At 35.3% G+C, this 23,993-nt stretch overlaps 1 protein-coding gene and 1 non-coding gene across 2 annotated transcripts in view; both read right to left on the bottom strand.

Moving 5' to 3' along the window:
* The window catches only part of spaca6 (sperm acrosome associated 6), a 76,988-nt gene that overhangs the window by 33,643 nt on the left and 19,352 nt on the right, over positions 1-23,993 (bottom strand). Inside the window, exon 2 of the mRNA XM_073924516.1 lies at positions 13,340-13,439. The gene's annotated coding sequence lies outside the window, so the exon portion shown is untranslated. The remainder of the gene's footprint in view (positions 1-13,339; positions 13,440-23,993) is intronic.
* On the bottom strand, positions 4,897-4,993 carry mirlet7d-1 (microRNA let7d-1). The gene has a single exon (NR_029985.1). It is a non-coding gene; the product is annotated as a microRNA let7d-1 (primary transcript).

Below are 23,993 nucleotides of genomic sequence, written 5' to 3'. Positions count from 1 at the left end.
CGTGATGTCAGGTGACCAAAATGCTATGTCTAGCCAGCCTCTAAGGACAACATTATTTTGATCTACAATAACAACGTGAAATGGTGTTTTAGATTGTGTTAGAAAGTCAAGCTAACATTTTAAACCAACGTCATATTGATGTCAAATACTGACATTTATTGAAGTATAGAAACCAAAATCTAATCTTATAGACATCATAGTGGTAACGTCCACACAACTTTAAACTGTAACATGATTAGTTGATATTTGGTTGAATTTAGGTTGGATGTTGGACTTTGACGTTGAATTCTGACATCAACCCAACTTTCATTTCCAAACAAAATCCCCACGACGTTGGGGTACATCATCAACCTGATGTCATGTTAATGTTTTGTGCTTGCTCGGTATTTAAGGCCATTTTGGTCATCATACAGTAAACATCTGTCATCTCATCTGTGCATCTAAACAGTCTCTGGGTCAATGTGTGTAAAGATTTTGCTGCAATTATAAATTGCCTATGTCTTGAGGTAGTTCATTATGAAGCGATTTACTTTCTGTGTGTGATTTGATTGGACAAGAATCACAAAACTGATGTTTCTAATCCCCATAGACAAGAAAAAATAAAGTAGTGACTGCAGGTTGAAGGAAAGTAGTGAAGTAAAAGTACCAATACTACAGTAAAAATGTACTCAAGGGTAAGTAAAAGTACACATTTTTAAAACTACTTAGTAAGATACAATTCCTGAGAAAAAAACTACCCAATTACAATTTACAAAATTAATTTCAGTATTTGTGATTTGTTACTTTACGCCACTAGTGGTTGCCTACAGTTTTAAAGTTAGTTTAAATGAACTCTGCAGGTTATTTGACCTTACATAACTGATAAATAAAAATAACTTGTTTGGCCTTAAAAATAAGTTGAAACATGGTTATATGAACATAAAAAACATCTGATACCTTGACTAATTGAGCATAGTTTTTCCTTAGTGTTCAGACATTACAATGTTCATCAACCAATCAAAAGCATTGATCAGCATTACAAAACATATTAACAACTGTTTAAAATGAACGAACAAAACCAAAACTAGAAAAAACACAATTGATTAACATGATTTTTGACTCAAGGCTGCTGAAACAACTTCCCCTGGTTTCCTTCATACAAAATTACTTAAGCAAACGACACACACTCACAAGTTAAATGCACAAGGAAATACTTGTCAGCGCATACACACCACATTTATAGTAAAAATCAGAATCTATTACACATCACGCCAATTATTTGAGCGAGTGCAGCCGATCTGAGAAAGAGTGGTTGAAGTGGAAAGAAAATGAAAGCAAGCACAACTGGCCCCGTGTGCGTGTCAAAAAACATATCATTTTAACTCATGCCATTATGGTGTGTGAACCCAACACTGATTCCTCAACATACAACAGAAACTATCGACATCTGACCACAGAACAACCTCTCAGCATATATATGCTGATACGTGCCCTTTTTCCCACCCAACAGAGGTGAAAGAGGAAGAAAGAGACAGAGTGAGGGATAAAGAGAATGAAAAGAGAGAGAGAGAGATACAGAGGGGGAGTAAAAGAGAGCTAGAACGCAATGCGGATGCAGGCTGTCTGAGCCACCAGCCAGACACACAGGGGGAGAGGAGGATGGGGGACTCGATGCTGATGCAGAGATAGAGACACAAACAAATAAACACACAAACACACACCAGTGTGCAGACGCAAACAAGCAGCACAAGCGCTCTGCTTTGTTAAAGGTTTCTGCGTTAAAAACATTTGTCCTTTAGTTAGAATTACTCAAGAAAATAAAGGAAATAATTCATGGAATCTGTAATCTAATCAACAATTAATTCAATTTAAAGCGCGAGCTGAGAGGTTTGGGTATCAGATGCATTTTATCTAACTGAATGCCGATGGCAATAAATCACACCACGTTCTCAGCATTTCTCTAAAGCTGATGCATACGCAACGGCGCATGCCACAGATGTGAAAAACATTCATTTTTGCAAATGCGCTGCTTTTCAGGCTAAACATGATATAGACTGTGAAGGGTTGCCGCTTTGTGCGTTTACATTCCTCAGCTTATACTAGACAATGAAATGACTTTGACTTCACGACACACATTCTACCTTAAAGTAACAACTGTTGATGTGTTTTATAAATAAAGGCTTCAGTCTTTAGTTGTGCATGCAATGCTAAACAGTCAGTTGTGAGCGTCACATGTTGAATGATGTTGAGTGGGGTGCACAAGTCTGAAACAAAGTGAAAGTGTTTCTGTTTCATACAGCTGAAGTGAAAAATGAACAATGACAGGTGAACTTGATGAACCGCAGCACAGGCAAAAGTGAGGCCAAAATATTTCAATCGCCCTCTGATGGCTGGATGCAGTACTGGTCATAAACCCCGCCCTCACCATGACAACGAATAAGGACATGAGCCAAAAAATGTATATATACATTTAGATATACATTTTTTTTTTGCCAATGCTTGCTTTTATTTATTATATTGCAAGTATATTATATTGCTATATACTATTCATTATATTGATATTATAAAAATTCATATTTAAATGGATTTGGTGAGGTGAATGTGGTTTTTGTGATTTTGTTTCTAGGAGTTTTGGTGGAATTTTGATATCACTTCTGCTTGACTTTTTTTACAGCCTATGAAATTGTCAAACTCATTCATTTATTAATATTTCTTTGGCTTAATGAATTTTTCCCTTTATTTATCAGGGGCCGCCACAACAGAATGAACCGCCAACTTATCCAGCATGTTTTACACAGTGGATGCCCTTTCAGCCGCAACCCAGTACTGGGAAACCCCCATAGACTCTCACATTCACAATCATACACTACGGCCAATTTAGCACGCCAAGGAAACCCACACCAACTTGAGGAGAACATGCAAACTTCACACAGAAATGCCAGTTGGCCCAGCTGGGGCTCGAACCAAGGACCTTCTTGCTGTGAGGCCACAGTGCTAACCACTGAGCCACAGTGTCACCCAATAGTCAAACTGGTGCCTCAATATTTCATACTGATCCTGCTTTTTGTTAGGATGACAAAAAGTTTTAAAAGTTGTAATATGTTATGTTAGTATTTAAAAGTTTTAAATGCTTTAATGCTGCTCTGATTTTCACAATGAATGGTTTAAGCAACAGTGCTGTTTTCAAAACCTTACAAACAATTTAATGTCAGCGCACCAAAATGCAGAAATGAGCAAAGTTGAATAAAAATTATTTTGTTAACCCTTGAGATTATATAGAGTTGAAATCAGAATGATTAGCCCTCCTGATTATTAGCCACTCTGTATATATTTCCCCAATTTCTTTTTAACAGAAGAAATATTTTTTTCAACACATTTTTCTACATAATAATTTTAATAATATTTTTTTCAAAAACTGATTAATTTTATCTTTACTATGATAACAGTACATTATATTGTACGAGGGGTGAATTTAATTATTTGGGGGCCCTAAGCAATTCCAGACTAACAGCCCTAAAATTGCACCCTTTTATTTCATATTTATTTATTTAGCTGTTTTTTTTAAATCACTCAAACTTCTTTTCTGTTTAATCTTAATGCGCTCTACATTTTAATTAATTAGTTGTCTTAAAATTAACTTACAACAAAAAAATAATAAAGTTTTTTTCTTTTTTCTTTTCTTTTTCTTTTCTTGTTTTAGAAATTTGACTGCTCAACTGCTCTATGATTGTGGGTTGGTGGACAAATTTGTGCAGTTTATTCTGTTATTACATAACATTACATAATTATATTAATATATTTTATTCTATATTAAATAATATTTTAATATGTTACAAATTTAATTTGACTCTCTTTGTTTGAATCTCACCATACAATATATGATAAAAAATTGGTATAATTTATACTTCTAGATATTTACTGAGGGCCCTAAGCAGCCGCTTAGCTCACTTATTGGGTAAACCCACCCCTGTATTGTACTAGATATTTTTCAAAATACTAGTATTCAGCTTGGCGGTTCTTTCCGCTGTGGCGACACTGGATTAATAAAGCCACTAAGCTGAAAAGAAAATGAATGAATGAATAGTATTCAGCTTAAAGTGAAATTTAAAGGCTTAACTAAGTTAATTAGGCAAGTCATTGTATAATGATGGTTTTATTCTGTAGTCAATCAAAAAACAATATTGGTTAAGAGGGCTAATAATATTGACCTTAATATGGTTTTTACAAAATAAAACACTGCTTCTTTTCTCCTAGCCAAAAGAAAAAAAAAGACTTTCTTCAGAAGGAAAAAAATATTAGCAGAAATACTTGCTCTGCATTTTAAACATCATTTGGGAAATATTTGAAAAAATCTGTACATACATACCGTACACTGCATACATTCACACATATTCATGCATGTTGTTTTAAATACAAATACTTTAAATAATTCCTAACTGATTAAAAAATATTTAACTGAAAACCGAGAAAGCTTTAGCTGTTTTTGCGTATTTGCATATATATATATATATATATATATATATATATATATATATATATATATATATATATATATATATATATATATATATATATATATATATATATGACATGGCTACTGTAAAAACTTGGTTATCGTGATTTAACAGTAATTCAAAGAACATCTGACCCATTATATAAAAAACATTAAATTTAGCCCACAAAATCATGCATATATTTGTTTTTTTCCCCCCAGGTTTTCCAGACTCATAGTTCAACCCCAAAGCTTAATTCCAGGACCCCACTGTATCTAATGTAACCTCTCAAACTGTATTTACAGAAATATTTCATCCCCTATCCACTATATAAGCTGCTGTAAATGAATCACTGCTTCAGTCTGTCCACATGAGCTCATCTCATGCTGCTTCAGGCGTCAGATCTGCTTCTGAGAGCTGTAATCGTGCAGCCGCAGGGAAAGCTAGAAGGTTGTACAGTTAACTCCGGGCTGTTTATTATGCAAAACCATACAACCAACTACCTCACACCGCAACGCACATGAGGGGCCACAGACTTCTCCATCAAATGTCCACTAGAAAGACTGCTGAGGACCTTAGCACTCCTTTGCCAGATAATATTGCTGCAGCTTAATACTTACATCTTTACTATTGCTATCTTTTTTTTGACTGTCATCTCTGGAATTTAAGGAAGTATATGAGCATATGAAAGCACATAAAAATAACATTGGCACATCCTGAATACATACCCCGATATACATTTCTGGAGATCAGGAATGAAATACATATGGCAGTATTTAGTCTTTAAAACAAACGCTACAGGGCAGTATGATCTCATTCCATTTTGTTCTTACCAGCTGACCGCTTACCTCAGCACGGACGGCTTTCCCGCTGTTAAAAGTTTGTCCAGTAGCTCACCGCATACATCGGCGGACTTGAGACACAGAGAGAAGTTGATTGCGACAACGGGTTTGAGTCCGGTGCATGATTTTAAAAAGCATGTAAAATAAAAGCAAAAGCTTTTAATAAAAATAAAATAATTTATTAACAGTGTGATTTACAAGTAAGGGAAAGATGGAATGTAAGATTGACAGGTGGATCTGTGCAGTGGCAGCAGTAATGCGGTCGATGCACCAGACCATTGTGGTGAAGAAGGACCTGAGGCAAAAGGCGAAGCTCTCGATTTACTGATCAATCTACGTTCCTATTCTCACCTATGGTCATAGACTTTGTGTCATGACCAAAAGGACAAGATCTCGGATACAAGTGGCCGAAATGACTTTCCTTCATAGGGTGGCAGGGCACACCCTTATGGATAGGGTTAGGAGCTCAGTCACCCAAAAGGAGCTCGGAGAAGAGCCACTGCTCCTCCACATCGAGAAAAATCAGCTGAAGTGGCACGGGCATCTGTTTCAGATGCCTCCTGGATGCCTACCTAAGGAGGTGTTACAGGTATGTCCCACTGGGATAAGGCCTTTGGCAAGACCCAGGACACACTGAAAGGACTATGTCTCTCGGTTGGCCTGGGAACATCTCGGCATCCCCCTGGAGAAGCTGGAGGACGTGTCTGGGGAGAGGGTAGTCTGGGGTTCTCTCTGCTGTCCCTGTGACCAGGCCCCGGAAAAGCGGATGAAAATAAATGAATGATCAAATAACAGTGTGAGAATATGTTAAAATCTAAAAATGTGGTAAAAATCAGGGGGCTTTTCATTTTCTGGATTGCTTTTGAAAAAAACTGTTGGGTTTAGGGAAGTGGGTGAGCGGGTCAATCACTGCACTTGAAAACACTATTGGTTGGGTTTAGGGAAGGAGGACAGCAACTACTGGTGGATTTAAACGAAAAGAGCAAGCACAAATGACACTCGTGAGAAAAATTTGAGATCTGAAAAAGCATACACAGTGGCCTCTGGTGGATTTATGCAAGAACAGCAGGCACAAATGCCACTCGCAATAGAAATTTGAGATCTTGAAAAGTGTACACAGCGGCCTTTGGTGGATTCGCGAAAACAAAACAAAAAACGCCATGAACGTACCTCCTGGAAAGTATTTGCCCCTCTCCAGAAATGTATATAGGGATACATTTTCAGAATGGGTTGAAAAAAATATGGTGCCTAAAGAATATAGAATTTATGAATGCAAAACTGAATATTTAAGAATAAATTCGGCTTATTTTATAAAAAGAAACAAAAATACAAACAAATGTAATTAAATAATTTGACTGCATGATTTATTCAAAGCTTTAAATTCTTGATATTTTGAGTGCACTGAAATTTTTGTTTACAGATTTTTTGTTTGTTTTGTCCCAAAGCACAGTACAGTTAAAAAGATATTGCATATAGAAGAAAAATTATTGACATGAGGCCAAAAAAGTTTCTGAAAAATATAAAAATGGGTTAATTTTAAGATTAGAACAAGATATCTAGAGGGCTGAGAAAAAAATATGTTCTCCTTTTAAATTGAAACCTGCTAATCTTTTTTTTTTTTTCAGAAATCAAGCATGAATGTCTTACATTATGTTGCTTCTTAAGTTCACCTTGCAAATTAAAACTTGCCATGAGGGCGAGTTAAATTTAATTCATTTAACTTTTTCTGACCCCACTTGAAGACAAGTGAACTTAGTTTTGACGATAATAAATTTTTTTTCTTCAGAAAAACAATACTTCACATTTTGCTTCTCACATAAATAAAAACCAAAACAGAACACTGAAAACTTCTGCAGTGCAAAGGCCCCACCTCACACCTTACCTACCATTCTCTATAATAAAACAGTGTTAGAGTACACATGTAAACACAGACACACAACAAACACCAGAAGGACAATACACAAATTTACTTACATATTTAGCAAACAATACAAGCAAAACACCTTCATCTAAAGCTATCATAGTTGTGGCATTGTTGCCCTCTGCTGGAGATATAGTGCACTGAACCACCTCAGCACATTGTCTCTGCTCATTAGTGGCTTCACATACATAATACACACATGAAAGACACACACATACACACATCTGACCTCCTTGCTGAAACCACCCACTCTCTGCAACTACTAAAATATTCATGTTGCCCTCATAATATGCTTTCTTTTATAATCATCATAATAATCATCATTCTCTCATACACTAATTTCTCACACACATACACAGTTATCAAGCAAAATATATTTAATGATAAACTAATAATAATATGCTTTCTTTTATCTTCATCCTCTCATATGCTAATTTCTCACACACACATGTAGTTAAGGCAAAATATGTAAAGCTGTAGAAAATCAGCTATTAAAAGCATATTTGTGTGTATGTCCTGTGTAAATCACCGCTGCGGGGTCATCTTCCATCAGTCTAGACAAATTCTGCTCGCCTGGCAATATAGAGGCAGGAGTCTGTCTGCTAGCAAAGAAGCTAGTGCTTATTCAGCAGGAAAGCAGCGGCGTAGCGCTCCTCTGAGACCTCTCGTTTTCACACACAGACACCAAAAGGCCTACGAGAGCCATAGGTTAAAGCCGGATCGCTTTGCATTCATGCCGACTACACACGTTTCACAGATGGCATACATGCAAAGGAATGCTAATGCGTTTATCTCCACTAGCATAAGCTGCTCTGTCTGTAGCAAAGCTTCTTTGTTTGTGTTTGTTCCCCCCGTTTGTTTACAGCGCTGTGAATTAATCTAAGAGGTTTTAGCTTAATGAGTGTAGAAGTTCAGCTAATGAGTTTATGACCTTCGGTGTTTGTTGCAGATATGACGACTGCTATAGTTGAGAAAACTAACAGGGTCAGCGTGATTAATTTGTGCTTTCAGATGAAGCAAGAAATTGTTTAAGGACATAATTGTGTGAGCCTCTGTGTGGTGTGGATGTGTTTGTGTTGGTTAAAGCTGGAACAGGAATGATATAGTTGATGATATAATTTCAGTAATTTTTTTTGGTTTGTAATTCTTTTTAATTACTATATAGTTGTAGCTCATTTAGTTTGACACTTTTAGTTCTTCAGCTAGCTCAAATAGTGTTTATTTAAAGCAATAAAATAATTAATTATTTAATTAAAAAAAATTATTTTAGTTTTAGTTAATGGTAAATTTGATAAGACTTTTTTTGAAGCAAACCATTTCACACAAAGAGTTTTCTTTGGTGAAATGGCAAAACAGACTATGAGTTTATCATCTAATGACAAAATATATATTAATAACAAAATTCGCTGAAAAAAAAATGATTCAAAGATGATTCCTTTATTAATTTTGTTAGTACCAATAAGACCTAAGTTAAGTTGTTGTAAACAATTTATTTGGGCTCAATTTAAACAAACAAATTACGTTGAACATAAACTTAATTTGCTTGTTTAAATAAGTAGCACTTAGCTAAATATGAAAACTAAAGTGTGAACAGAAAGAAATACAGTTTTTCCTGAACACTTTGCCTCCCTGCTATTTGCTTAGAAACAGATAGACCTGCTTCACACTCACATCATTGGTTAAACTGCTGTTGCTGTGTTTAGCTGGTCAGCTCATTTATGTCCAAGACATAAACACAGATTATATCAAACACACACATACACACACACACAAGGAAATTTGTTGTTCAGTGTTGTTCATATTTATGAATGTAAACAGTTGTCAAAAGAAATTGTATGTGTATTAGTATATTAGATCTGTGAAACAGCAAATCATGCACACCTTGACAACACACAACTCTAAATTCAGCAAATGACGACATGTACATTTTCAGTAGAGAAGTCACAAGTAAAATAAATTAGTTTTAGTGCATAGTGATACTTTTTTTTGTTCAATTATCACTATTCTCACTCATTATGTATTGGGCAGGGTATGGCATGCATGAATATGTATTTTATAATGAACGGCCATTATCTTAATAATAGGCAGGTAATAAGCCAGTAGTTTATGGTGGAACTGGTACTTAAACTAAAGTGACCAATCTTTTAACACTCAAAAATTAACATTTTGCTTTAAAGGAAGTTAAATGTGGGGGAAAGGCACAATAGGACCCCTTTAGTGAATAAGTGAAAGTAACTAAAGGCTAGAGGAAAGACGTTTTAAATGCCTTTTCTTTCTCTATGCAAAGCTACCCAATTCCATTTTGTTCCAAATTCATCAACACTTCAGAAATATTGAATCAAAATTCATGCTTTAAAATGAACAATATGTCAGGCAACCCCTCCTCACACCTCTACGATTCAGTGTTTTTGCACAGAATGGATAAAACGATGAGCACCACATCAAAAACCTGTGACAATTCTCTGGCATGTTACCATGGCAATACCAGGGCCTCCTTTAGCGTGTTGCCAGGTAGATTTTTTGGTGCCGTGCCTTTTTCATTTCCAAACCCATGCCCTTTTCACTTTCCTCTCACACCACAACGAATGTCGTCAGCTTCCCACTTCAATTCTGCCCTATCCCAGTGACTTTCTGTCCCTCTACTTTTGGACCACCTACATCTCATTCTTTCCCCCTCCCTTTCTTCAAGCATCCAAACTCTTTATACTCCCTACCCTCTGCCGATCTCCTTGTTCTCTTTTAAAATCACTTCATGAAGATAAACAGAACTGCTGTAGCTTCAGTATCTTCCTCACAAGATGTGTTTTTAACACCTCTTTTTTCATAAGGGTATTTTGTAAAAGTATGTCCCCCAACCAATACCTATAGCTTTGTGTTCCCCAGTGAACTCTCACTCCCCCTTAACGCAACACTTATGGTTGTCTCTTCATACAAATATCAATACTGCATACAATACACCTGTTATCATTTGTGTTCTGTGAACCTGTGTATTTTAAAGTGTTGATGTGTAACTGTGTGAGTCAAGATGTGGGTTGAAATGCATACGTGGGAATGCATGATCCACACTTGTGCACCTTTGAACTTGAACTAGATGATAAAGCCGGGACTACCTCAGCTGAGTGAGTACTCACTAATACTGATTTCAAAATGAAGGTTTTCATTCTTCTGCATGCAAATCCAGTCGAAAATATAAAATGTGATTAATTTAAATAAAAATAAAAATAACTTGTCCACCCGTATAAAAATATTTGATACATGATATACATTATATGTGGTTCTGAACCACAAAATAGGTTAAATGTACATTATTTCAAACATAAAAGTTCAATAAAAAAAAAACTTTCTGTTGATATGATTTGTTAGGATAAAACCTTTTTTTACTGAGATACAAGATGAGATACAAGGCCTTACAAACTGCTTAAATAATGTGCACATTATTAATCAAAAAGAAAGTTCATTTAAATATATTTCATAGGAAATTTATAAAATATCTTGATGGACCATGAGCTTTACTTAATATTTTGATAATTTTAGGCTTAAAAGAAAAAATATATAATGTTGTCTCATCCAGTGCAGTTTTGTTTATTGCTACATTTATACCTAAGCAACAAAAGGCTGGTATACTTCTACATTGTTAGTGGTATTGGCAAATGAGTTTCATTAAGGGCAGTCTGTTTTATTATTATATTGTTTTTATCCTCAGGATATATGTTTATTCCTTGATATAAGAAATTATATACTGACACTGACCACATTTAAGTTTTTACATCTAATTCAATACAATCACTGTTTTATGTAAAGAGATTACAGTATATATATTTATTGCTGTTTTTATCTTAATGTTTAAATTTTCATTCCATCATTGTCTCTGTTCTTATTTTAATTCACAAGATTAAAAGAATGCACAGTTGGATCAAATGTCATGACATTGTGGAACGTTTGCTTACATTGCTAATAAAAGAGATTCTTCTTCTGATAAAGTAATAACAAATCTAATAAACAAGTAGTTATTAATGATAAGTAAAATACACTTATTTATTATGTTTGTGTTCTTACATCAGAATCACTTTTAAGACATGCATGTCAATATATTAATTATGCTTATATTTGTATGAGCTAGATTTATATTAGAATTTAATTGTGCATATATAGAAGTATGTTTTACTTTATATTTCACGTGTTACATTTGACTATGGGTTTGGCACTAGCAGTCTGCACCTTATTAAAAACATATACAGTTGAAGTCAGAATTAGTGGTTGCTGAATTATTATCCCCTGTTAATTTTCCCCCAATTTCTGTTTAACAGAATTTTTCACTTTTCTAAACATTATAGTTTTAATAACTAATTTCTAATAGCTGATATAGTTTATCTTTGCCATGATGACAGAAAATAATATTTGACAACATATTTTTCAAGACACTTCTATACAGCTTAAAGTGACATTTAAAGGCTTAACTAGGTTCATTTACTAGGCAGGTTAGGGTAATTAGGCAAGTTATTTTATAATGACGGTTTGTTCTGTAGACTATCGAAAAAATATATAGCTTTAAGAAGCTAATAATTGACCTAAATGTTTTTTTTTTAAATAAAAATTCTAGCCAAAATAAAACAAATAAGACTTTCTCCAGAAGAAAAGAAATATTATGAGACATACTGTGAAATGCTTATAAGGCTTACAATATATATATATATATATATATATATATATATATATATATATATATATATATACTGTGTTCAGCATATATAAGTACACCACTCACAAATCTATCTTTTAAATTCATATTATTAATAGGAAGCTATACAACATCATATTTGTGCATATACATTAGATTAGTCAGTACTCAAGCCAAATCTGGAGCTTATCTAACAAAATAACTTATAATAACGGTCCAGAAACTAGTACACCCAAATTTAAATGTTATAGAAAAATATTGAATATAAATTTTAAAAAGAGGAAAAATCAACAGAAGCAAAATAATGGAAAAAATTAGTTAAAATTTGTAGGTTGTATTTTTTTGCAATACTTTGCTTGAATTAAATTGTATTTTTCTTTTTCTAAATATGTTTGGTGACTAAAATGTTATTTTAATAAATATATCTGTTTAATATATCTGTTATGTTTAAATGCACCAAAACACATTGCCTATTTTCACCGAAAAATTAAGAAAAATATTTCTTTTCAAAATGGGGTGTTCTCAATCATGCTGAGCACTGTATATATGATATTAGTCAATTATTAGTCCTCCTGTTATATGTTAATTATTTAATATTTTTTCCACAGTTTCTGTTTAATGGAGAGAAGATTTCTTTTCAACACCATCCTGCAATTTAAAGGCTTAACTGTGTTAATTAACTTAACTTGGCAAGTATATAAAATGTATAAATAAATGAAAAAAATTTGATCACCTTTCTTATCATGTCTTATCACCTTTCTGGGCAAATTTCCTCAGCAATCCCTTATTTCTGCCTCTTTGCAAAACCTTCGCTACATTTCAAGGTGGCAAATAAAGTGGTTGAACGTGTTGCTATGGGAACACATTCCCTGGCAACCCCGGGCAGCCCGGCAACGTGCCAAGCGGTTGCTAGGGCAGAGTTGTCAATCACGTCAGAGGGGTTATTGTGTATGCCAGGCATGTTGGTGGGACTGAGCTCTGCTGCTGAGAAAACAGAGATACACACACACTCACACACACAGCTCTGGTCATCAGCAAAATATGAAGGTCAGTTGGCATTGTATGCGCACAATGGAATGCAAAAGAAATTCAGGGACAATGAGAAATATTCAGAGCAACCTGACGTCCAACAAAGCCATTCATGGAAGAAAAGATTGAGAGACAATCTTTTGACGCAGATATGATAATAGCTGGTTCATATCTTTCATATTTCTGCTGGGCTTTAAAGCTGTTCTCATAGGAACATAAGCATAGGCTTCGCCACTGAATAGGCTGAAAACAGGCTTTTAAGAGTTTAAGGTTTCGATTCATAGCTGAGTTTCAGCTCAGGTGTGTGTGTGTGTGTGTGTGTGTGTGTGTGTGTCTGTTTTGTAGGTAAAGAAGACAAAGGCTGGAGAGTGATGTTGGGACAGAGACGTTTGGTTACCTGATCACTGACCAGCTGGTCTGCTGATGTGGCATGAGGAGTGAACACCTGTAGTCCCTCAGGAGAACCAGAGCTGATCTCAGGTGATGCGTCCCAGCTTCTGAAAACACAAAAGAGTGAAGTCTTAAAAGACATAAAATACACAAATGTGAACTACAGTTTTAGATAAAAGTCAAACCTAAAACTGTTTAAAATGTTACATTAGACTTCAAAATAAAGTCCACAAAAATATTAAGCGGCATTTCGACAATCCACATAAATAGGGAGTTCATTCATTTTCTTTTCGGCTTAATCTCTTTATTAATCAGGGGTCACCACAACGGAATGAACTGCCAACTTATCCAGCATATGTTTTACACATCAGATGCCCTTCCAGCTGCAACACATCACTAGGAAACACCCATACACTACAGCCAATTTAGCGAATTCCATTCACCTATACCGCATGTCTATGCACTGTGGGGGGAAATAGGCAGTTCTTTATAATCAAATACTGTATTACAGTGCTTTAATTTCTAATGTATAAATATTACGGCCTCGTTTTTGCAGTTGAATCAAATTAACTTCTCTAGTCATCTCACTTACACCAAACAAACTGACTAAAAATCAAGTTAAACTTTGCATAACTGATTAAATTGTTCAAATAAGTTAAAGTAACACAAAAACATTTGCTGACATGACTTTTTATCATATCATTTTTAGGTAATATACACTTAAGTAATATACTTAGGTAACTTAGACCATATAGACAATTTCAATGTGGTGATGTCATTGGCCCATGAACATTTCTTGCTTGTTATCAAACTATTTCATAATTGTAACAAGAGGCAATTCAATGTTAATGTTAAAACAGCTATCATAACATTATTTATCAATATGTGTCTTTTTTGGATTTTCGGAAGCTATAGAAATTAAAAATGTAAAACAGGAAATACATTGAGATCATTGCTTTTGTTTACTTCCCTTGAAATGCTCTATACTTAGGTTAAAAGTAAGCATTTCTTTGTGGAGTTTGCATGTTCTCCCTGTGTTCACGTGGGTTTCCTCCAGGTTCTCCGGTTTCCCCTACAGTCACAAACCAAACGCATGCGGTATAGGTGAATTGAATAAGCTAAATTGGCCGTAGTGTATGTGCGTAAATGAAAGGATGTATGGGTGTTTCTCTGTGTTGGGTTGCGGCTGGAAGGGCATCTGCTGCATAAAATATATGCTGGATAGGTTGGCGGCTTATTCCGCTGTGTCAACCCCTGATGAATAAAAGGAGTAAGTCAAAAGAAAATGAATGAATGAAAGTAAACAACATCCTTATTCTGATTTGTATTTTTGGAGCCTTTTCATAAGTCTGTCATCATAATCTTAAAAAAAAAAAAAAAAAAATATATATATATATATATATATATATATATATATATATATATATATATATATATATATATATATATATATATATATATATATATATTTTTTTTTTTTTAATAAAAAACCTATAAACATTTATGTTTATGACTGTATTATTGTCTTTGCGTCAAATTACAAAAAATAATAATAATAATAATTACCGCTTGTTCGAGGTCTTTCTAATGCAAAGTAAATTTGACATCATTTTCTCCTCTGACTGCTGTCATCACTCACAATTTTTTTTCTTTTTCTGAAAGTCTTGATAACACCTTCGTGGAGTTTTTCTTTTATTTTTTCAACAAAAAGGATTTTTAAAAAAAATCTCTGATTCACTGCAATCTAAGTTTACCAAACTATGATGTCTTCCGCTACTGAGAAACCCGGAAATGTGAAAAGGGTCTATTAAAATAGACAAATGCATAAGTGATCAAACTAAAAGCTATTATATTTTTTAAACAATTAAAACATCTTGCTGATAAATGCATAAAACCTAGGATAGTGGTAAAGTCTAACAATTTAAAAAAAAAAGTTATTAGTAACTCGGGGCATTACTATGATTATACAGTTAAAGTCGGAATTATTAGCCCCCCTTTGAATTTATAATTTTTTTTTATATTTCTCACTTATTTTTCTTCTAGAGAAAGTTTTGTTTGTTTTGATCCAGCTAGAATAAAAGCAGTTTTAATAAAAAAAAAAAAAACATTTTAAGGTCAAAATTATTAGCCTCTTTAAGCTATATTATTTTTCAGATAGTCTACAGAGAAAACTATCGCTATACAAAAACTTCCCTAATTACCCTAACTTGCCTAGTTAGCCTAATTAATCTAGTTAAACCTTTAAATGTCACTTTAAGCTGTTTAGAAGTGTCTTGAAAAATATCTAATCAAATATTATTTACTGTCATCATGGCAAAGATAAAATAAATCAGTTATTAGAAATGAGCTATTAAAACTATTATGTTTACAAATCTGTTGAAAAAAAATCTTCTCTCTTAAACATAAATAAAAATATACAGGAAAAAATAAACAGGGGGGCAAATAATTCAGACTTTAACTGTTTATCATAAATTGATTCTTGCTCTAAATAGATTTTTTGATATAAACTATTGTTTCAGATTTTAGAGGGTGCCTTCATGGTAGTCATGGTAAAAATGTATCATGCTCATGATTTTTGTGTACGGTCAAATTCAACAGGACACATTGTAGAGTACAAATAAAGATACAGCTGAATTCGCTTATTACTTTGATGCTTTTCTAGTTTGACCCACTTACATTGATTTTACTCTTTGAAAGCCATCAAAACCCTTTCGCCATGTGTTTTATTCAGAAACAGTTGACAAAAAAACAACAACAAACATTTTATTAATATTTTGTTACATAACTGAAAGGCATTCACACATTTAAAAGACCAGTCTATGTGTCCACGTTCATTTTGGGATCACAGTGGATTTGAATGTTTTAAAGAATGCAATAAAATACGCTAGATGAAGTAATTTTCGACCTCATACTTGCATGCACGCGCTCATTTTTTCGTTTTCATCCAGACACCCAGGGTTTTCCCCCGACGCATTATCTTACCCAGATAATTGTGACATCATGCCAAGAATTCACATGAGTGTTTAAATATAAACAAACCCCAGCCCCAGATCTCTGGTATGCAATTCATATTTCATGTCTGTTTTGACAGGCTTCTGTGTTCATCTGCATGAGAAAGAAAAGAGGGGAAAAAAACTCTCCCTTCTGCCTGCCAGTAATCTTATCTGCACACACCATATTAAACAGGTCACGCACAGGTCAATGCTCACAACGGAAATAAAACTGAAATGAAAGGATCCGTCAGAAATCAAAGCGAGTTCATTTTCATCACCGATTATCTTCATTCGGGGAGAGAAAAAAGCAAACAAATTCTCTCTTCCAGGCCAATTTCATAGTCTGAAGCATAACATATCTAACGCCATTAAACAGAGCAACATAAATTCCCCATGAGCTGTTATTCTGTTCCACATACTTTGTGTCCTGGGGTGCGAACAGAGCCCACGCTAATCTTATCAGTCCTGACGAGGACTCACAGCGAGTCACAACAACCCTCAGAGGAGAAGAGAAGACAAGATGCAGTTCTGCTTATAGAGAGAGGATTCATTTCAAAGGCCTGTCAGTCGCTGGTTCACAGGAGTCAAGTGTAAATTGGACTTTTATTATGCTTAATAGTTCTTTTACTATCAACGATTGCCAAAGTGGTCATTCTGTAAGCATATTTATATGATTATGGTAATAGGTTTAGGTAATAGGTCAGGTATCAGAAGGCAGATCTTGATAGAAGTCTGTAAATAAAAACCACTATGGCAGGATGGGATGAAGTCTGGAATTATATTTGCTGACTTCTAATGGGTGGAATATTAACTTTTAAAGGGCACCTATTTTACCTCTTTTTAAAAATGTAAGATAAGTCTTTTGTGTCTTCATAATGTGTCTAAAGTTTCAGCTCAAAACGCCCATCAGATTATTTCTTATACATTTTGGAATATTGGAATTTTCTGCTCTCAATAGCTGTTTTTGTTGCCTGTGCCTTTAATGTTGATTCTCCCCGCCCACCGTTCCCACGTGCCTGCCAGAGTGTGCCTCAGTCTCCTGCAGCATCAGATAAACATTGACAAACATGAAGGAAGCAGATCTCAGGTAACATTTGCGAGAAATACTACAGTAAGAACTGCCCCAATAATTATTGGATGTATTTGTTGTGGAGTTAATTCAAGCCTTTCTGCAATGATGAGTCACACATAATGTCGTTGCAATGTTCACACACATGCACGCACACACGCACACAGACACACACACAGCGTGCATTTAACTTTACACTATTTTTGTGTGGCAAATGTGACAGGATACACGGTAATATCCACTGCTGTATGGATATCCGTTATGTTGATGTACTAAAATGTCTTCTTTTATAATTGTACTGACATGCAGCTGTTGTGATAAATATGGTAAAATTGCTGTAATTCATTACAATTGTGCACTGTTTTAAAAACGTTATAAAGGGCACCTATGGTAAAAAATCTACTTTTCAAGTTGTTTGGACAGACGTGTGTAGGTATAGGGTAAAAACCGTCATATTGGGGTGATATAAACAGACAGTGACCTTTTTTTAATTTTACAACATAAAAACAGTGGACCATTTGGAGCTGTTTTCAGACCGACCGCAACTTGGCGTAGGAGAGCAGTCCCCCTGCCAACCAATAATTGATTGACAGCCACGCGTCACGATCATATCCTCAGTTTCTTGTTTCACTTCCGCCATTTAAAGCGTGTGAGTCAAAGCAATATCACTAAAGGAACACCCTTGCTTTATTTGTAGATGTAAGGCTTATTGTGCTCATCATAAGATCAATATTCTCCACATTATCACTCTAATCGGAATTATTGCTTGTACCTTTTGTCAGGTTTGCAAACATGTGTACTTTTCATTATGTCTACCTTAAACTTCAGCCGTTTGCATTTCTCGCAAGCACAGAAGCTCCCTGTGATCTTAGGTGCAGCTGGAAAAGTGCAAGCACGTTGCCTCATGTGCGCATCTCTCCATTGGAAATAAAATAACAAACTTGCCTCCTGCAGGTAGCACACAAGAAGTGCCTTTCTGCGTGATGTGGCACCGTGCATTTTAGAGTTCTAGGTGTGGGTTTCTGTCAGGGTGCACGCGGCGGACCTTCGGGTCGGCGGCCACGGCACCGTTGTGTTTGCACAGGCTTGTGTTTGGAGTTCTGGAATGCATGGCGCTGTGTGGCACGACGATACGGGACACTTTATGTTTTGCCGCGCCACTGAGAGTGTCTGGTGTGCCGTGTCATGGCGCATTTGGTGCCTTAGTCAAAGTTAATTTAGTGTGTGGGGTTATTAGTCTCGGTGTACAAGCTCGGTACTTGTACACCAAGACTATACAAACTATACAAAGACAAATGATTTTGTACTCTCTGCTTGGTCTGTGTCCGAGTCGTACATGTACGGCTGAATTCTGATCCTAACTTAGCTTCTCTTTCTCTGTCTTCCTGTCTGTTGCAAACACAGAGCATGGGAGCTCTTGGCTCCGCCCCCTTGTTACGTTGGGCGGGAAGCCAAAACAAATTTTCATGCAAAGCAACACACCCCAAAAACAGCGAGCTGTGTACACGTCCCCAACATAACACTTTTGAACACATTATGATAAAAACATCTGAACTGTTGAACTGAACTTAAACTGGCACACTCAGACCATAATATTAATATTAAATCATAAAAAAGGGGTAAACTATGTGCCCTTTAAACTTGTGAAACTCAATCTTGATCACATTTGATGACGATCAATGATCACAGAGAGCTGAACAGATCTTTTAATCCCAGTTGCTTTGCGCACATCCGGTCATGTTCATATGATTATACATGTTACTATGAAGATACGTTAAAACGCGGCTGTCAATCAATTCGGTGGGAGGGGAATCCGCACTTCTACATCATATTGCAGTGGGCCTTAAAATAAGAGGTATTTGGATCCTATTTTAACAGCAGGAAATAATAAAAAAGATACTTATTGTGTTTCTATTGCCCCAATATGACATTATATCTACACACAGTTCTGTCCAAACAGCTTACAAAAGACAATTTTCATCATTAGTGCTTTAAAACAAAAAAGTCAATAATTTGCAATTCAATTTATCGTCTTTCAGGGACAAATGCAGTTTAAAGAAGAATTTATAAAAAAAGGGTAACTTGTTGTTAGTTTATACACCCTCTTCATTTATCTACAATGAAGGTGACTTTTTCCTTCTACCAACAGCACTGACAACAACTACCTCATAATACTATTATTATATACTGCAAAAATAGCTCTGTCGCTTTAAAAAACTTAGATTGCAGTGCACTCTTCAATTATTTGCACCTACCTACAATAACTACCTGATTGCAGTATATATATGTGTGTGTGTGTATATATATGTATAATGTGTGTGTATAATATATATGTGTGTGTGTGTGTGTGTGTATTTTCACATTTTTCTTTTTCTCTCTAATGTTTTACTATAATTATTTACTATAATATTTTAGATAATTATTTATAGTATATTTTCAATGTTTTTGTTACTTGTATGCAGCCAGGGTCTGAGAGTAATGTAATTTGGTAACACTTTATTATGATGGTCCATTAATAGACTGTCTGCTTAATATCGGTTGATACTGCTCCTTTAACAGACTTTTCAAGTACGCCAACTAACCCCAACCCCAACCTAACAGTCTACTTATAATCTAACGAGATTTAGTTGCCATGTAGATGCAATGTAACTTAAATTCAACAAATGGACCATTAAAATAAAGTGTGACCTGTAATTTTAGATCCTTATATGTCTGTACACGTGACAGAATTGACAACAAAGCTTACTTTAGCTAGAACACTGAAGGAGACTTTTTAGCTGAAACTGCAGTTCTTTGTGGTACATATACTAGCACTTTGAGGGTAAAAAACCCATACAGGCAAAACAAATTGATACTTGTGGTTCTTGACAATATATAGAGGTTTTAAGCCTTATTCACATTACAAGCGATCTTTCTTTCACCTTGGCTGGCGATTGAAGACGCTAGTGGACGTTTCCACCTTGTGGTTGCTTAGGTAACGTTTATAATGATAATCACTATAAGCGAATGAGATTTCTTGCTACTAAAAATAAATATGATGGAGGTAAAACACTAAATTAAATGCTTAATAAAAAGCTTAATTAAAGATTAACAAAAAAACATATCCACTGTCATTATGGCTATTAATCTACAGCAAACGTTGTGCAGGTTTACAGCATCTCTAAACGGCTGGTGCAGAAGCTGAGAAAGGATCACGTGAGCTCTACTGATGCTTGAATTATCTGTCACTCGCAAGTCACCCTTCATTTGCATAAAGTTGAAGGATCTCAACTTTGAGTACGTTTACATTGACACCAATAATCTGATTTGATTTTAATATGATTAAGACATTACTCTGATTAAGAGTCTACAGTAATGTTTGATTAATTTAATCTGATTAAGGTCGAACTAAACAGAAATCAAATTAAGACATGTGGAGTATTTTAGATTTTAGTTGCATTATCGAAGTGCAGTACAGACATGTACACACCTTAATCCAACTATTACCGTCATGTAGGATTTTTGCAGCATTTTGCAACAGTCTATGCACACACGGCTGTTTGACTCTATTTTCTGCACCTACCGAGTCAGTGAAGGACCACAGACACCTGCATCACCAAATGCGGAATTTTTTTCCCCATACTGGCGTGCGCTATCAAATTCCATTAAAACACTCTTTCAGCAGTTCATACTCGCATCCAATATCTTGTTTGTCATGGGGGGCATGCATGAAATGTTCCTGAATGAAAGCGAAAGTGTCAAACTACAGTTAACGTTGACAGACCAAAAACAAAACGCACAAAATTACATGAAACTCAGGAGAAAATGTGGATATCGTTAATTGAATTATGTGGTATAACATGTAAAACGGGATCAAGAATGAACATTCAAAAAGCAACTCATGTAAACACCTTCATATTATTGTCTTATTCAGATTAAGACAAATAATTAAATTACTGATGTCCCTGTAAACGTAGTCAATGTCATGTCGCTTGAAACATCCACATGCAGACATCAGTGGTTGCATAGCTAGAGGTTGAAGGAGCTTGTTTGCTTTCTATTGAAATGAATGGATGCTGGTTGCTCCATGTCGCTCGTAGTGTCGAAGTAGAAGTGAAACAATCAGTATGTGCAAGTTATTTGAACGTTATTTAGTTTAGCGGTAAGTATTTGGCATAAAACACTCTAACTAACAAATATAAAATGCCTCCTAAAGTCAACACTGGGCACAAACCAAAAGAGACTTAAACTGCACTGGATGGTCACTGATGAGAAGATAAACGATTCCTGATGACTGGAATGGCCTTAAACAATAAATAAATACACTACAGAATGTTGTGTTGTCAAATACATGTATCAATTGCAAGTATTGTGTCAGTGTTGCAAAAGCTGGACACTCATAGCTTGTTAGTCAGGATTCAAAGTGCATAACCTAAGGATTACACAGAAGAAAATGGCACTATAGCCTGCATTTTTTAAGTTGCAGGTTATAAATTAGAATAATTTTCACAGCAAATACTCACTAATAATAGCTATAATAACCTTTATTTAACCAGGTAAGTCAATTGAGAACCAGTTGCCATTTACAATAGCGACCTGACCAAGAGGCAACATGAAAAAGCAGATACGAAGCAATAATACAATAACAATTTCACAGATGGAGATAATAGCATAGAAAACCAATGAAAATCTAAAAGCAAGCACAGTGATCTTGAATTATTGACTGGATTGTATTTTTAAAGGATGATAGTAGAATAAAAGAGCTTTAAGGTCTGCTGCAGATGAATCCAAGCATCAGCAGCAAAAAAACTGAAAAAAAGTAGCAAACAAATGAAGTGCGAACTGTGGGTATAGAAAGGTTAATAAAACTACTAGAGCGCAGATTTCAACATGTTTTACGGATGTTAAGAAATGACTGTAAATACAAGAGTTTTCTCAATAAGAGTTTTGCAAATGAACAGAAACCAATGATTTTGTCGGTGTGATTGAAGAGAAGGCCAAATCAATAAAGAATACAATGATAAGTACTACTCTTTAGTACATTTAGACTTTGCGCTCATATATGAGTATAGTATTTAGAACAGACAGTTTTACATTCACTACATTTTGTGGGTAGGTAATGGCACTTTTGCTTGAGTATGATGTATTTTACTGTACTCAGTCCACCACTGATTATGAAATCTTTATTAAAACTAAGTTAATTCATTTATTCATTCATTTTATTTTCAGCTTAGTTCCTTTATTAATCAGGGGTCGCAACCATCATCTTATCCAGCATGTTTTATGCAGCGGATGCCCTTCCAGCCACAACCCAACACTGGGAAACACCCATACACACACATACACTATGGACAATTTCATTTAACTCACCTGCTCTGGATGTCTTTGGACTGTGGGGGAAACTGGAGCACCCAAAGGAAATCCACGCAAACATGTGGAGAACATGCAAATTGCACCAAAACATTCCAACTGAACCAGCTGGTGCTCGAACCAGCGGTGTTCTTGCTGTGAGGTGATCGTGCTACCCACTGCGCCAGCGTAACGCCCCTTAAACTATAGTTCTACAAAAAAACTAGCTTAGCATTTATTCAGTTTACTTAACCTTCACAATCAAATCTTTCTACCAAGCACTGGCCTATCCAGGCTGCTCTTATCATGAGCACAAACCCTGTCCACACAAGGGACCTCACAGATCCTTTCATTTTGTCCAAAGACAACTGTGCCATGGATACATTCATCTGTGTCTTTTGTTTGTGTGTCTGTGCCTCCCAATAACTGCGCTAGTACCCCGGCACACAACGGATGTATAGAACAACCTTTTGTACCTCATTTTTCGAGAGGAAATGTCGCCCCATCTTCCCCCTCTGTTGGCCCCTCATGGGTAATGCCTGATTGACCAAAGCACCTCTTAAAGGGGTCAAAGGGCAGACAAAACAGTCTGGTGTCTTGGCAACCTGAGTCTCAGCAGCCAGAATGATAGAGCGGGCAGTGAGAGAGCTTTGAACAGGCCTGTCGAATTATCCTTTCAGAAAGGAAAACACACACACTGACTGCAACACAACACACCGAAAAACTGTCTGGAATGATAACAGGTTTTGAAATAGAATAAAGGGGTTTAACAAAAATGCTTAGGAAATATTAATGATTTTTAAAAGAGTTTAAGTTAGCACTAAATCTAAAATTGTATTTAAAATTATATTATTCATTCATTAATTTTTTTTTGGCTTAGTCCCATTATTAATCAAGGATTGCCACAGCAGAATGAACCGCCAACTTATCCAGCACATGTTTTACGCAGTGGATGTTCTTTCAGCTGCAACCTAACACTGGGATATAAAATTGTATTAAACATTAGTAATAGTAAAATACGACCAATAACCAAAACTGAATAAATAAATAAATAAATAAAATTACAAAAACATAATGACAAACAGGTTAAAATCACATTAACACAATTTCAAAGTGGGTGTCACGGTGGCTCAATGGTTAGCACTGTCACCTTACAGCAAGAAGGTCACGGGTTTGAGTCCTGGCTGGGTCATTTGGCATTTCTCTGTGGAGTTTGCTTGTTCTCCCTGTGTTTGTGTGGGTTTCCCCCACAAGTCCAAAGACATGTGTTA

The sequence above is a fragment of the Danio rerio genome, chromosome 16 (genome assembly GCF_049306965.1).
Source record: "Danio rerio strain Tuebingen ecotype United States chromosome 16, GRCz12tu, whole genome shotgun sequence".
Lineage (NCBI taxonomy): Eukaryota > Metazoa > Chordata > Actinopteri > Cypriniformes > Danionidae > Danio > Danio rerio.
Note: the sequence above shows the minus strand (reverse complement) of the source record. Positions and strands in the feature narration are given on the sequence as shown.